This window comes from Dipodomys spectabilis, unplaced genomic scaffold, assembly GCF_019054845.1.
Source record: "Dipodomys spectabilis isolate Male_0828 unplaced genomic scaffold, ASM1905484v1 ptg000009l, whole genome shotgun sequence".
NCBI classification, from domain to species: Eukaryota; Metazoa; Chordata; class Mammalia; order Rodentia; family Heteromyidae; genus Dipodomys; species Dipodomys spectabilis.
Window position 1 is genome coordinate 14,811,497 of NW_024870686.1, and position 7,861 is coordinate 14,819,357.

Consider the following 7,861-nt stretch of genomic DNA (forward strand, 5'->3'; position numbering starts at 1 on the left):
CATAATGCTAGGGTAGAATGGATATAACAGTTTCAATCACCAAAGAAATTTCCCTCTGATCTAAGGAGGCATTGCCTTAATTAATTAATGATGAGATGAATGGAGGTATGATCTGCATGAATTGTTGAAGGTGTTCAAAGCAGTTGAGTTTGTTTGTAGCAAGAACTGCAAATGTTGAAAAGAATCTAAATGTGATTAGACAAATAGAAGGTACACAGTCTTAGAAAGCCAAAAATCAAGATTCAGTAAAATAGAACACCAGGAATCAGGTACATGCAAAGGTAGGGTCAAGCGAAAAGAGTGGGCAAATGAAGAGGAGAATGGAGAGAGTGGGAAAGCAGACAAGAATCCAATGTATATCTTACAAATTTAAGAAGAATGAGTGAAGGGATGGATCAGAGAATTGGAAAGCGGTGGCGTTGCTCAAGATATATTATATTCATAAACTTATTTGTTAAACCACAACTCCTTTGTATGACTACCTGAAGATAACAACAACAACCATAATAATATAAAAGAAGGGACATGTGTGCTAATCAAAGGAGTTTGAACTTTGAAAAAGGCAACCTCCAGGAACCAGTAAGGGATTAACCCCCCACCACCATTTTTATGAGTATACATGTGCTTTAAATAGAATTCTGGACACTGCTGTGCAAGGCGTTTGTGGGGAAAACGAAAACAAATCAGGAGGAACACATCACTAAAGAAAATTTGTAAGAAACCCTAAGCAAAAAGAAAATGGATCCAAGTTTGAAAAGCAAACATCATCATTGTTTCATTGTATTTTCACAACGATGTCGAATACAAAGCCCAAAGCGCCAAGCCTTCAAGGAAACTAGCTTCCTTGACTTGAGATTATGGAAGTGCTGGCAACAAGATTGTAGATGCAGATCTATCTGACTTCACAAAGCATGCCTTGGGGAGCATCAGGCACTATTTCCAAGGGCAATAATAAAAGCAACTTCAAATACAGTTCCACCATGCCTCAAAGGGAATACAGGTGGTGAATGTGAGTTTGGGAGGAAAGATAATGAGACCTTTTGTGGATGTGCTGAATTTGAGCTGTCCAGAAAAACAAACAACAACAAACATCCATAAAACATGAGTAATAATGAGGTTTACGTGGTTTGGTTAAAACCATAAAGTGCTCTGACGTACATCAAATGCATCATTTGATATTGTTTCAGGAGCTTCATTACTATTTTTGTCAAGTAGGCAGTCATAACATTCTGCTTTACTTGGGATCTCTTTCAATAATTATAGTACTGCCAGGAAAGTTTTGTTATTCCTTACAAAGCAGTGCTTAAGATGGGTGTTTGAAATATACCAACAGACATTAATTACTATCTCTAACAATCCATATGGTTTTTCTTCAGAACTATAGATGTGAAAACGTAGGCAAGAAGTGGGAATTCAGAATTCAGTCTACAACTATAATAATAAATTCCCATGCCTTTACTCACTCCAATTTGAATGTTTTCTTTACCTATTCTTGTTAGTTTTCTCAATTTTATTTCAAAATTAAAATTATTTATTTCTATTTTTATTTTTTTATTTTGATATGGGTTCTAAGGCTTAAATTCTAGGCCTGGATGCTGTTCCTGAGCTTTATTTGCTTGAAACACAAGTTCCACTTCCGACTTTTTTGATAGTTGGAGATAAGGGTCTCATAGACTTTCCTAGACTGGCTTCAAACCTTGATCCTCAGATCTCCACTGCCTGAGTAACTAGAATTACGAATGTGAGTCACCAATGCCTAGCTCAAAAAAAACAAAAAACAAAAAACTTTTGGCTTTCTTGCAATGGGTTTGCTGTCAAAACGCAGGTGCTGTGAAAACCACCACTAAGTCGAGGCCAAAATGGAAAAGGAAAAGACCCATATCAACATTGTTGTCATTGGGCAGTCAATTCCGGCAAGTCCACCACTACCGGACGTCTGATCTACAAATGTGGTGGTACTGACAACAGAACCATTGAGAAGTTCCAGAAGGAGGCTGCTGAGATGGGAAAGGGCTCCCTCAAGGGTGCCTGGGTCTTGGATAAACTGAAGGCTGAGCATGAGCATGGTATCACCACTGACATCTCCCTGTGGAAATTTGAGACCAGCAAGTATTACGGGACCATCTCGATGCCCTAGGACACAGAGACTTTATCAAGAATATGATTACAGGCACATCCCAGGCTGACTGTGCTGTCCTTATTATTGCTGCTGGTGTTGGTGAATTTGAAGCTGGTATCTCCAAGAATGGCCAGACCCGTGAGCATGCCCTTCTGGCTTACACACTGGGTGTGAAACAGCTCATCGTTGGCGTTAAGAAAATGGATTCCACTGAGCCACCCTACAGCCAGAAGAGATACGAGGAAATCGTTAAAGAAGTCAGCACTTTCATGAAGAAAATTGGCTACAACCCTGCCACAGTAGCATTTGTGCCAATTTCACAGTAGCAATTTGTGCCAAGTGCCAATATGCCTTGGTTCAAGGGATGGAAAGTCACCTGTAAAGGCAGCAGTGCCAGTGGTACCACCTTGCTGAGGCTTTGGATTGCATCCTACCACCAACTCGTCCCACTGACAAGCCTTTGCGCCTGCCCCTTCAGGATGTGTACAAAATTGGTGGTATTGGAACCGTCCCTGTGGGCCGAGTGGAGACTGGTGTTCTCAAACCTGGCATGGTGGTCACCTTTGCTCCTGTCAATGTCACAATGGAACTGAAGTCTGTTGAAATGCATCACGAAGCTTTGAGTGAAGTTCTTCCTGGGGCCAATGTGGGATTCAATATCAAGACTGTGTCAGTCAAAGATGTTAGCTGTGGCAACGTTGCTGGTGACAGCAAGAATGATTCCCCCCCCGTGAAGGCAGCTGACTTCACTGTTCAGATGATCATCCTGAACCATCCAGGCCAAATCAGTGCTGGCTATGCCCCTGTGCTGGATTGTCACACTGCTCACATTGTTTGCAAGTTTGCTGAGCTGAAAGAGAAAATGGATCGCCGTTAAGAAGCTGGAAGATGGCCCTAAATTCCTGAAATCTGGCGATGCTGGCGTTGTTGACATGGTTCCTGGCAAGCCCGTGTGTGTGGAGAGCTTCTCTGACTATCTTCCTCTGGGTTGTTTTGCTGTTTGTGATATAAGGCAGACAGTTGCTGTAGGTGTCATCAAAGCTGTGGACAAGAAGGCTGCTGGAGCTAGCAAGGTCACCAAGTCTGCCCAGACAGCTCAGAAGGCTAAATGAATATTACCCCTAACACCTGCCACTTCAGTCTTAACCAGTGGTGTAAGAACGGTCTCAGAACTGTTTATCTCAATTGGACATTTAAGTTTAATAGTAAAAGACTGATTAATGATAACAATGTGTGGTAAAAACTCCAGAAAGAAAGGACAATGTTTGTGGATCATTTGTGTGTGTGTGTGTGTGTGTGTGTGTGTGTGTGTGTGTTTGTGTGTGTGTGTGTGTGTTTGTGTGTGTGTGGCAGTTTTAAGTTATTAGTTTTTAAAGATCAGTACTTTTTAATGGAAACAACATGACCAAAAAAAAAAATCTGTCACAGAATTTTGAGACCCATTAATACAAAGTTTAATAAGGAAAACCCAAAAACTTTGGAAAGGGGCTGGGAAGGTGGCTTAATGGTAAAGCACTTGCCTTGCATGCATGAGGCCCTGGGTTCGATTCCTCAGCACCACATAAGCAGAAAAAAAAGCCGGAAGTGGTGCTGTGGCTCAAGTGGTAGAGCACTAGCCTTGAGCTGAAGAGCTGAGGGACAGCACCCAGGCCCAGAGTTCAGGCTCCACAGCTGGATCTCCCTCCCCTCCCCCCAAAAAAAAAACTTTGGAAAGATAAAAGGGGTCAGGAGGAGAAAGTATGGAAGAAGGTTGACAAGTATTGTAATTGTTTTTACTTGCAATGTCCAGACGACAGCTTTGTTGAAGCTTTATTCTGATGCATGTCAGAGATGTAGAACTACTGTTTTTCTATAAAAGCCATCACAACTTGCTTTGGAAGAGTTGGTCAGACTTGCTGGACCATTGCTACTGGACACATGAAAGTATAGGGGGAAAAGTCAACTAATTATGAAAGGAAATCAGCATGTACATTTCAGTAGACAGTCAGAGTGATATAGTGAGTAATAACTTCAGGCAAGAAATAGGAGGCAAGTTCTTCAAGTGTGGAGTTGTCATTTTACACAAGGCTGGAAGGAAAGACCTCAGTGAGAAGATCAGACATTGAGTCAGGACACAGATGAAGAGGGCAACTTGAAGGGGTCTGAGGGAAAGGAGATAATGACAGTGAGTTCCCTGGGAATTGGGGTTCCAGTGTTCATGGTTATACTACGTTGCTGAGAGATTCTCACAAATGTAGACAAGCCACCAGGGTCAAGTCTATGCATTTTCATAAATAATTTAATTTTACTCATCTATTAGAAAGATTGAAATTGTACCATTAGTAGGGAACTGGAAAGACCTGGAAAAAAAGTATGTTAAGTGAAATAATTCAGGCACAACAAGACAAAGGATCCATGATTTCCCTTACTCATAGAAGCTTGATATAGCTTATAAACTCATAAGCAGCTGTGTGTGGGTGGTTTACGTCCGCACTTCTAGCTACTCAGGAGGCTGAGATTGGAGGATTGCAGTTCAAAGCCAGCCTGAGCAGGAAAGTCCATGAGACTCTTTTCTCCATTAGCCATTTGAAAACTGAAAGTGGCATGCTGTGGCTCAAAGTGGTAGAGCACTAACCTTGAGCAAAAAGCTCAGGGACAGTGCCCAAGCCCTGAGTTTATGCCCCATGATGGACAAAACCTAAAGCAAAACTCTTAAGCAAATAGGTCAAAAACACCAGGAAGTGGGTACTCAAAAAGGGTAGGGTGGTGTCAAGGGGAAAGAGGTAGACAAATGAAAAAGAGAAGAGGGGGAAATGCAGTCAAGAATCCAATGTACATACTACAGAATTAAGCAGAGTGAGGGAAGGGGTGGGTAGGAGAGGAATGGGCGAGAATGATGAAAGAGGTATTTTATTCATAAACCGTTTTGTGAGATGGAGACTCCTTTCTATATCTACTTAAAGATAATAAAAATTACATTGGATGACACTTCCGTAAGAGAATAATGTTTGTCTTGGTAACGTATTTTCAAGAGCAGCTTTATTTGAGACATTGGATTTGGAAGGATTTTGTTGATGTGGCAAAGAAGAAAATGGTATTAGTGCCGGGGGGCAGGGCGGGGGTGGTAATATGGAAATTCACCTGTCAAGAAATTTTATAAACTCAGCTTTTCTAGATCCTAACACTAAGCAGCACATAGTTAAAACAGATTTGGGCTTCTTTATTAAACAGATGTGTAATGCAAGCCTAAAATTGGTTTGGAGTAGTTCTTTCAAGCATTTTCCATTCTTGATAGATCAAGTTATTTTCATAAAATAATAGAAAATTTTATCCTTCACAACCAGTGTCATGAGGAAAATTAATTGAACAACAAATTTGTTTGTTTAACAGAGGTTTCTGTGGATACTGCCATTTTTTTTTCAGTTTATTCTCTATACTCAAAGAATAGATGATATTTGGGCAAAATTTCTAGAACCCAATTCAGATTTTGCTTGTCCATTTACTTATTCATTATTTTGGCTTCTTCTTGATATCTGAAGTCTATCCTTACCAATTATCTTTCAAATACCTATTTTCTAATTGTCAGGAGAGTTTGTCTTTCATATCTTCACATTTTGGGTGAACGTCTTGCCAGACTTCCAAGTCACCTAAAGCAGAAGTCTCTTTGAGTATACCTCTCCTCTATAAAATAAACCATTAAAAAGAGAGGGGGGAGGGAACAAAACTAAAAGCAAACACAAACTTTACCTCCTAATGGATGTCAAGATTCTTCTCAAACTCACCAATATTGTTGTTGCTGTTGTATTTCCATTGTCCCTAAGCTTTTGTGCTCAAATCTAGCACTTTAACACATGAACTACCTCTTTACTATGGCTTTTCTTGTTGGTTAATTGGAGATAGAAGTCTCATGGACTTCCCAGGCTGGTTTTTGACCACTATACTAAGATCTCAACCTCCCAGTTTTCCAGCACTGTTTTATTTAGCCAAATTGGAAACCAACACTGATCTCATGAGTTTTACGCATTCTGTTCAGATGTTAGCAACTGATAATGAAGGTCTCTTTTTGTAAACTCAGTGATTTACGTGGACTTTTCAATATATTTCTATTTTGATGTTTTGAAACTAGATATGTTTAACTTGATTTACATATTGCACCATATAGATGTTTATTTAGGCATCACATGATACAATCTTTTAGTATTTGTAAGGAATATTTTGTTTGTTTGATTTTTGATTTTGTGCTGCTCCTAGGGCTTGAACTCATGGTCTGGTCACTGTAACTGAGATTTTGCTCAATGCTGATGCTCTGCCATATGAGCCACTACTCTACTTCTGGCCTTTTGATGGTTCATTTGAAAGCAAAGTCTCATGGTCTTTCCTGCACGGGTTGGCTTTGAACCTGTAATCCTCAGATTTCAGGCTCCTGAGTAGTTAGGATTACAGGTATGAACCACTGACACTTGGCGATATATATATATAGGCTTAATGTCTTTTGGTATCCTCTAAAAAGTAAATTAAAACAATAAAATCTTAAAATAGCCCAACTCAGTTCGCAGTTGTATAGTTGTTGAGGTTTTAAAAAGTCTTACTATAAGTTTGTAACAGGTGATGATGTAATTATTCTTTTGCTTTCCTATCTAGATAGTAATTATCTGTACTTGACTTACAATAATATCTCATGCTTTTACCAAATCTTGACTAAGGTTTGGTCATTTTCTATTAATTAAAAAGCAATAAGTATCATTCTGTTTGGACTACTGTAGTTCCTAATAGAAAAACTGATGAAATACACCTTTTAAAAGTGTGTCTTAACAGTTCTATAATAGATTCATTATAGATTTCTCATTTCATATGTCAATTTTTTATCATAAAGATTTTTCTGTAATATTCAACAGAACTCCAAGAAGAAGCTGTAATATACAATGTTCCTGGTGATGTCATATTAAATAAATGCCATGTGGCAAACCAATGAATTGAATGTTCAAAGTGAAGCTTGCTACAGAGAAAATAGCTCTGGGAGGATACTTTGAAATCTATAGGTGAAAGAACATGTAGCTTTATTTTATGGTACGAAAATGGCATTCAACCACCATAGCAACAAACTTCAATACACTTGAGACATTAGGAAAGCCTGAGGAGCAGAAATGGTGAATTTGCTTTCAATATGAATTCTGCAGGCATATACCAAAGGTCTCAGCTGGATTTGCAGAAAATCTTGTTCTCAAATGGATAAAAGTGTGCAAACCTCTTTGAATAAAAAAAAAGAAAAGAAAAGAAAACACATATATCCAAAAAGCAGTATAAGCTGGCTAGAACAGGTATTTTAGCAAACCCAGAAATGGCACCCAGGGAACGTGAAAGAATGAAGCTTACTATTAATATAGATTCTAAGAATGGTTTTCTGAAAAAAATTCGTGGCTCCCTGTGGCATCAAGGCCAAGACTGGCTGGGATATAGATCTAATCTCAACTTCTAAAGAATAGACCAAACAGATGACACAGCTAGCTGAAGGGTTCATAACAAATCAGAGCAAAGAAAGGCCCAGAAAAAAATTTTACAACAAAGTAAGGTACTTAAAGTTTGGTCTCACTAACCTGAGTCCTACTCCCGGAGCATGGTCACTAACTAGCTGTTTGATCTTAAACAAATTTCTCTATGTTTCTGTCCCTGACCTTTCTCAAAAGTAAGATGAAGACAGCTTCTTCCTACAGTTATTATGTAGATTAAAAGAAATCATGAATGTCTAAGCTATTAGTAAGAGCA

General features: G+C 39.1%; 1 pseudogene; it reads left to right on the forward strand.

The window, feature by feature from the left end:
• The first annotated feature begins 1,793 nt into the window (after nucleotides 1–1,793).
• On the forward strand, nucleotides 1,794–3,335 carry LOC122127391 (annotated as a pseudogene).
• The last annotated feature ends 4,526 nt before the right edge of the window (nucleotides 3,336–7,861 follow it).